The sequence below is a fragment of the Pseudophryne corroboree genome, chromosome 3, assembly GCF_028390025.1.
Source record: "Pseudophryne corroboree isolate aPseCor3 chromosome 3, aPseCor3.hap2, whole genome shotgun sequence".
Classification (NCBI taxonomy): domain Eukaryota; kingdom Metazoa; phylum Chordata; class Amphibia; order Anura; family Myobatrachidae; genus Pseudophryne; species Pseudophryne corroboree.
The window spans coordinates 130404941-130413423 of record NC_086446.1 but is presented as its reverse complement, the minus strand read 5'-3'; the positions used below and the strand labels follow the sequence as shown (position 1 = coordinate 130413423).

Below are 8483 nucleotides of genomic sequence, written 5' to 3'. Positions count from 1 at the left end.
TATCTTCCTTTTGCAAGGAGATACACACTGGTAAATTGAGGGTTATGCAGTGTAGATGAAGGCCTAACAGGAGGCTTTAACATTTTCTCTCTAGTGTCCTTAGTTTGGGAGAAAAATGCAATGGTACAAGACAGCTTTTCCTTGCCCATATCTTCCTTTTGCAAGGAGATACACACTGGTAAATTGAGGGTTAGGCAGTGTAGATGAAGGCCTAACAGGAGGCATTAAAATTTTCTCTCTAGTGTCCTTAGTTTGGGAGAAAAATGCAAAGGTACAAGACAGCTTTTCCTTGCCCATATCTTCCTTTTGCAAGGAGATACACACTGGTAAATTGAGGGTTATGCAGTGTAGATGAAGGCCTAACAGGAGGCTTTAAAATTTTCTCTCTAGTGTCCTTAGTTTGGGAGAAAAATGCAAAGGTACAAGACAGCTTTTCCTTGCCCATATCTTCCTTTTGCAAGGAGATACACACTGGTAAATTGAGGGTTATGCAGTGTAGATGAAGGCCTAACAGGAGGCTTTAAAATTTTCTCTCTAGTGTCCTTAGTTTGGGAGAAAAATGCAAAGGTACAAGATAGCTTTTCCTTGCCCATATCTTCCTTTTGCAAGGAGATACACACTGGTAAATTGAGGGTTATGCAGTGTAGATGAAGGCCTAACAGGAGGCTTTAACATTTTCTCTCTAGTGTCCTTAGTTTGGGAGAAAAATGCAAAGGTACAAGACAGCTTTTCCTTGCCCATATCTTCCTTTTGCAAGGAGATACACACTGGTAAATTGAGGGTTATGCAGTGTAGATGAAGGCCTAACAGGAGGCTTTAAAATGTTCTCTCTAGTGTCCTTAGTTTGGGAGAAAAATGCAAAGGTACAAGACAGCTTTTCCTTGCCCATATCTTCCTTTTGCAAGGAGAAACACACTGGTAAATTGAGGGTTATGCAGTGTAGATGAAGGCCTAACAGGAGGCTTTAAAATTTTCTCTCTAGTGTCCTTAGTTTGGGAGAAAAATGCAAAGGTACAAGACAGCTTTCCCTTGCCCATATCTTCCTTTTGCAAGGAGATACACACTGGTAAATTGAGGGTTATGCAGTGCAGATGAAGGCCTAACAGGAGGCTTTAAAATATTCTCTCTAGTGTCCTTAGTTTGGGAGAAAAATGCAAAGGTACAAGACAGCTTTTCCTTGCCCATATCTTCCTTATGCAAGGAGATACACACTGGTAAATTGAGGGTTATGCAGTGTAGATGAAGCCCTAACAGGAGGCTTTAAAATTTTCTCTCTAGTGTCCTTAGTTTGGGAGAAAAATGCAAAGGTACAAGACAGCTTTTCCTTGCCCATATCTTCCTTTTGCAAGGAGATACACACTGGTAAATTGAGGGTTATGCAGTGCAGATGAAGGCCTAACAGGAGGCTTTAAAATATTCTCTCTAGTGTCCTTAGTTTGGGAGAAAAATGCAAAGGTACAAGACAGCTTTCCCTTGCCCATATCTTCCTTTTGCAAGGAGATACACACTGGTAAATTGAGGGTTATGCAGTGTAGATGAAGGCCTAACAGGAGGCTTTAAAATTTTCTCTCTAGTGTCCTTAGTTTGGGAGAAAAATGCAAAGGTACAAGACAGCTTTTCCTTGCCCATATCTTCCTTTTGCAAGGAGATACACCTTGGTAAATTCAGGTCTATTCCGTGTAGATGAAGGACTAACAGGAGGCTTTAAAATTTTCTCTCTAGTGTCCTTAGTTTGGGAGAAAAATGCAAAGGTACAAAACAGCTTTTCCTTTTGCAAGGAGATACACATTGGTAAATTCAGGGCTATTCCGTGTAGATGAAGGCCTAACAGGGTGCTTTAAAATTTTCTCTCTAGTGTCCTTAGTTTGGGAGAAAAATGCAAAGGTACAAGACAGCTTTTCCTTGCCCATATCTTCCTTTTGCAAGGAGATACACACTGGTAAATTGAGGGTTATGCAGTGTAGATGAAGGCCTAACAGGAGGCTTTAAAATTTTCTCTCTAGTGTCCTTAGTTTGGGAGAAAAATGCAAAGGTACAAGACAGCTTTTCCTTGCCCATATCTTCCTTTTGCAAGGAGATACACACTGGTAAATTGAGGGTTATGCAGTGTAGATGAAGGCCTAACAGGAGGCTTTAAAATTTTCTCTCTAGTGTCCTTAGTTTGGGAGAAAAATGCAAAGGTACAAGACAGCTTTTCCTTGCCCATATCTTCATTTTGCAAGGAGATACACACTGGTAAATTGAGGGTTATGCAGTGTAGTTTGGGACTGAGGCAGCGGTGAATGGGAGATAGTGGGTAACTGAGGCAGGGGTGACAGGGAAAGTGTGTGACTCAGGCAGGGGTGATAGTGAGATAGTGGTTGACTGAGGCAGGGGTGACAGAGATAGTGGGTGACTCAGGCAGGGGTGACTGGTATAGTGGGCGACTGAGGCAGGGGTCACAGGTATAGTGGTTGACTGAGACAGTGGTGACTGGGAGATAGTGGGTAACTGAGGCAGGGGTGACAGGGAAAGTGTGAGACTCAGGCAGGGTTGATAGCGAGATAGTGGATGACTGAGGCAGGGGTGACAGAAGGATAGTGGGTGACTGAGGCAGGGTTGACAATAGAGATAGTGGGTGACTGAGGCTGGGGTGGCAGGGAGATAGTGAGTGACAGTGCCATGGAGATAGTGAATGACTGAGGCAGGGGTGACAGGGAGATAGTGGGTGACTGGTGAGGCAGGGGTGACAAGGAGATAGTGGGTGACTGAAGTAGGGGTGAAAGGGAGATAGTGGGCAAGTAAGGCAGGAGTGACAGGAAGATGGTGACTGGAGAGGCAGGGGTGACAGGAAGATAGTGGGTGACTGGTGAGGCAGGGGTCACAGGGAGCTAGTGGGTGACTGAAGTATTGGTGACAGGGAGATAGTGGGTGACTGGTGAAGCAGTGGTGACAGGGAGATAGTGAATGACTGGTGAGGCAGGGATGACAGGGAGACAGTGGGTGACTGAGGCAGAGGTTAAATGGGAATACTAGGTGATATCTAATCAGCACACAGGTAAGGAATTAAGAAAAGCTTTCTTTAAGGGTGAAGATGTTTCTCACAAAATTGTTGCCCCAATGCATCATAGAAATTCAAGCTGGAAAGATGATTTTGATATATCACTTGTACATTTTTGTACTCGGTGGCGAAATGGATTAGCGCGTGCAGACTTTTATTGAAAGGTTGCTGGTTCAATTCCACCCAGGGAAATATAAAATATCAAACCCCCTCTTAAGGGGTCTTGCCTTTAGATTTGAATAAGTGGTTTTATAAAAAAAAAAACAGCTAGGAAGCACAATTTAGCATTGGGTTGCAGAGAGAAAAAAAATTATGCAGGCAGAGAAATCCAAGTGAGGATTAAACAGTTCTTCATTTTCTGGATTTATTTTTATGCTATTAAATTTATTCTCTGAAAAGTGTCCACAAAGCCAAGTCTCTGATTAACACCTTTGTAAGGATGGTTTTTCACCTATTACTGAATTAAACTTGCTTCATTGGAAAGGCAACAAGATGCATCCTCATTTCAATGTCTACTGAAATAATACAGGTTGACACCAGGAATCATAAACGCCAATGCATCCTTGCTGCTTTCTCATGTGGAGGTCTGTTTTATGTGATAATCTAATTAGCACACAGGTAAGGAATTAAAAAAATCTTTCTTTAAGGGTGAAGATGTTTTCACAAAATCATTGTCCCAATGCATCATTGAAATTCAAGATGGAAGATGATTTTAATATATCACTTGTACATTTTGCATTGCTCTTCTGGTGACAATGTAGTTTGTTTTTGTCAATTACCATTTTAGTAATAGGGTAAAGAAAATTAAGTGGATTTTTGAAAGAAAATAATGCTGTCAATATACTATTAAAACAAATTAAAATGGTAAAAGTTATTGTACTTTAAGTAAAAATAAAAGAGCCAAAATATTAATCCCAGTTTTTGATTACTTTAATTATCAAAAAAATAAAATAAATGCACATAGCAGAGGATGGTTTCGATCAATCGACCTCTGGGTTATAAACCCAGCATGCTTCCATTGCACCACTCTGCTGCTCATGGAAGTGCAAGAGATCCTGAAGGCTAAATTGATTAAAGGCCTAAAAGGACTGGATTATAAGGAAAGACTTACTAGGCTGAATATGTATACACTAGAAAAGAGGTGCCTAAGAGGAGATATTATTAATATCTTCAAATATGTAAAGGTACATCACAGTTATCAGAGGAATTATTTATTAAAAGAACACAGTTTAGGACACGTGGGCACTCGCTGTGACTGGAGGAGAGAAAGTTCCGAACGCAATGGAGGAAAGGGTTCTTCACTGTTAAGGCAATCAGAATGTGGAATTCCCTGCCAGGGAAGGTGGTAATGGCGGACTCTGTAATTGGATTTAAAAAAGAAATGGATACATTTCTGAATGAAAAAGATATCCAAGGTTATAATACTTAAAATATCAACATGGTTAATCCGGGGGTAACATGAGTTATAGTAGCTAACTAGTCATAAAACATTATTCAGCAAGTATGAAGAATCATCACAACTTAAAACAGGTTGAAAACGATGGGCAATTTGCCTCTACTTACCCTCAAATACTATGTTACTATGTTACTATATTACTATGTTACTGTAGTATACTGAACACCACAATGCAATGAGCAGTGATACTGAGCACTGATGAGGATACTAGAACTGACACTGAGCAGCAAGATGCAGCACTGGACTATTAGTAATGTACTGTAGTATGCTGAGCACCACAATGCAGCACAAGACAATGAGCAGTGATACTGAGCACTGATGAGGATACTACTGAGAACTGACACTGAGCAGGAGAGACACACTACTAGTATTACTGAGCAGCAATAAGTAAGCACTGATACTGAGTACTGATATTGAGATTTCCACCGAGAGAACATAGCCAAGTCCTCTCCACTCTCTCTTCAATGCACGAGTAAAAATGGCGGAGACGCGCGGCTCTTTATATGGAAACCGAATCTCGTGAGAATCCGTCAGCGTGATGATGACATTTTCCCTCATTCAGGTTTTCCGAGTCAGGCGGCAACAACCGAGCCTGCCTCGGACCCGTGTAAACCACGTGGAGTTCAGGGGGGAATTCGGTTCTCTGAGAACCGAACCCGCTACTCTCTACCTTATACCCATCATTTTTTTTCTTTTCAATCTAAGCGCCTGCAGTTTTCTGTAAGGATCTGCTACGCTATAATGATCAACAAGTCACAAGGGCAAACACTCAGGGCTGGAGGCTTAGATCTTAGGACCAGCTGCTACAAGCATGGCAGAGGTGTCACTATCACTGGTGACACCCAGAGAGGCGGCGAGGGAGATTGTAATGCAGTGCAGCGCAAATAAGCAGCGCAATGGTAAAAAGGAGGCATGGTCTCATAGCTAGGGGCGTGGCCTAGTGGCCTGAATCTCCATTTTGTCGCTCCGGGTGTCCCGGGGGTTGCGGGCTGCACCCGGGGACTAGTGTGTGAGCGGTGCTGGCTCCTGCACAGTGACAGAAACTGGGTATTGCACGTAATGTCACAGTGCAACACCCAGATTCTGTCACTGAAGAGGAGCCGGCACTTTGGTGTCACCCCCCTTGGCGAGTGACACTCGGGTGTGGGCTGCAACCCCGTTGTGATGCCACTGACCCATGGGAAGCTTTACGTGGCTTACCCATGTGTTAGTAGCCCCAAGCATCTTTTGTGTTAGTCCCTGAAGAAAAACTGCAAATATTGTTTACAAATAAATATTGTAATCAATGGGCCTAATTCAGTAAGGATTGCAAATTCTGCCAAGTAACAGAATTTGCAATCCTTTGGTACGCATGCTGGGGCCACCCATTACAGGGCATGGCCACCCAGCATGCCGCCTCCCTTCTTGACCACGCTGAAATTGCAGTCGCAGTGCAGTTCAGCGTGATCATAAAAAATGGGGTAGCCTCCTGCTGGTGCAGACTGTATCTGTGCACAGGAAGCCGCCACAATTTTTGTGATCGCAGCGGCTGCATGTGATGTCATGCAGCCGCTCTGACCATGCCTCCTGTTTCTCCGTTGCCAATCCCATTTTGAGGCCCTGCCCCTGCACCGCTCCATCTCCGACTTGGAAATGGGGTGTTTCTGACCCCCCTCCTCCCCCCCCCGCACTGATTGACAGGCAGAGGTGATTGCATTATCTGCGGGGTGCCATAGAAAATGCAGGCACATGCGTATGCTCTTAGCAATTTTTGCAGTTGGATTGCTTATTGCGATTGCAATCCAAACTGAATCAGGCCCTATTACCTATCACAATGCACTGCGGCAGTACAAAATGGGGTTAATATAGGAGAAAAACCCCCAGACATGTGCTCCTTTACTGTCCCTGGTGGCTAGTGGAGCGGCTGCACAGTAATCAGTACCCACGCCAGTGCGCACACGGCCCGCCCCCTATGGCCACGCTGCATCACGGTATAGTGTGGGCACAGAAGCCCCTTACCTCCCTTTCATCAGCGGCCTCGTGATCCCGGAGGGCGGTGTGTGTGTGACTGACCTTAGGAAGAAACCGGAGCCTCCGCTGCAGTGACCCAGCAACCAGGGCACGGGAGTATACAGCGCCGCTGGGAGTGATGGAGCTGCATTAAAGACGTCTATTAGACCTAGCCTGCTGCAGCCCTTGTAGATTCTTATAAAAAAAGTTCTTCTTTTCTTGTCAAAATTAATAGCTAAGAATAGGCTGCCTGAGGCAGCCCCCTGTTAAGTGGCCTGCTACTGAAAGCACCAACTCCAAACTGAGCTCCCTGTTCATGGAAGTGAGGTTATAGAGGAGGGGGCGCTGAGCATCTTGGGAACAGTCAAAAGCTTTGAGCCTGTTGGTGCCTCAGATCAAGATCCTACTCTACACCCCAATGAGAATCCTTGTGGAGTCATGTGTACCCCACAGAAGAAATTAATGTGTCACACCCATTGGCAGCAACATTAGAATAGCTGCTGATGGGCACAATTGAGAAAGGAAGGGGGGGGGGAAACATTTGAATCCGGCTCATAGATGCAATTTGAATATGTAATTTGTACCTTCCTACTTTAAAATGTAATGGATGAACCTCAACCTGTGAGAACTATCTTCATGATCAAGAGATCTCATATGCAAGATAAGTATGTGTTGGGATAGGGCTGGGGAGGGCGGCTGCTTGGGCACACCCCCGTCAAGGTAAGGAGATTCAACTGAGGAAGCACAAGGGAACTCTTGTCTGGGGACAACAACTGCAGGGAGACCACATCTTTTCAGATGAACATGGGAGGGCAGAAGGCTGCCTAATACTGAAGCACCCTCAAACATCAAACCATATGCAACAACTAGTGCAAGCATTCCTGGGGGAAGGTCTGCAGCAGACGGATTTGCATACGGTGATGTCATCCAAGCAGTGGGCCAAAGTTGGCTTGATCAGATAAGATTGGGCATATCCAGTGTGGTGTGGCTGTAGATGAGCTGTTGGTTTCCTGTTTTATATAAAGAGAAGTAGCAACACACCAAATAACTTTATTTTATTAAAAAAGAATAAAAAACACTCATCTGCATATGAAAAGAGAAAAGGGGCATGCAGGGCATGGCGGCCTTTTGCGGCGCTTGGATGACCCCTAGTTCGCATTAAACACCCCCACCCTCCTTCAGAGTGGGGCTCATGTTGGCCATGCGCCAGCCCCTGAAGCATTCAAGCTGATTTCTTGCAGCAGCTGGGCACTGTAACAGCTCCAGAGCTGCTCTGTAAGGCAAATAAAAGGGTGTGGGCCCTGCAGCACCACCTGTAGTTCACATTGTGCGTTGGAAGGCACATAGTAAGCAGACGGGAGGAGAAGTCAGGATAGTGCACAAGGGCATAGAAGGGAGGGGCTCAAGAAAAGAGAAGTGGAAACAGACAGCAAACTAGGGTGGAGATAGACCTGAGACAAAGAGATCTGAATTATACCAGAACCAACCAGGGGAAAGTACAAATGCAGTCCCCCACTACCACAAATTATGCAATCAAGTTTTCCACATTTGGGGAAATTGCAGTGGAAGCACACCCAGAGTGCAATAGGTGAGCCTTGCCCTGGGAGAAGCACCTTCATGATCATAATATCTCACCTGGCAGGTAAGTAGGAGTTAGGCTAGAGCTGGGGAGGGTCGCTGCTTGGGCACCCCCCTGTCAAGTGAAGGAGATCCAACTGAGGAAGCACAAGGGAACTCTTGTCTGGAGACAACAACTGCATGGAGGCCACATCTCTTCAGCCGGACGTGGGAGGGCGGAAGGATGCCTAATACTGAAGCACCCCCAAACATCAAACCAAATGCCACAACTAGTGTAAGCATTACTGGGGGAAGGACTGCAGCAGATGGATTTGCATACGGTGATATCATCCAAGCAGTGGGCCAAAGTTGGCTGGATCAGATAAGATTGGGCATATCCAGTGTGGTGTGGCTGTAGATGAGCTGTTGGTTTCTTTTTTT

The 8483-nt window shown here is 44.9% G+C and overlaps 1 non-coding gene across 1 annotated transcript; it reads right to left on the bottom strand.

Annotated features, from left to right (window-relative positions):
- Nucleotides 1-7972: 7972 nt before the first annotated feature.
- LOC134898825 (U1 spliceosomal RNA) lies at nt 7973-8135 on the bottom strand. The gene has a single exon (XR_010172515.1). It is a non-coding gene; the product is annotated as a U1 spliceosomal RNA (small nuclear RNA).
- Nucleotides 8136-8483: the final 348 nt, after the last annotated feature.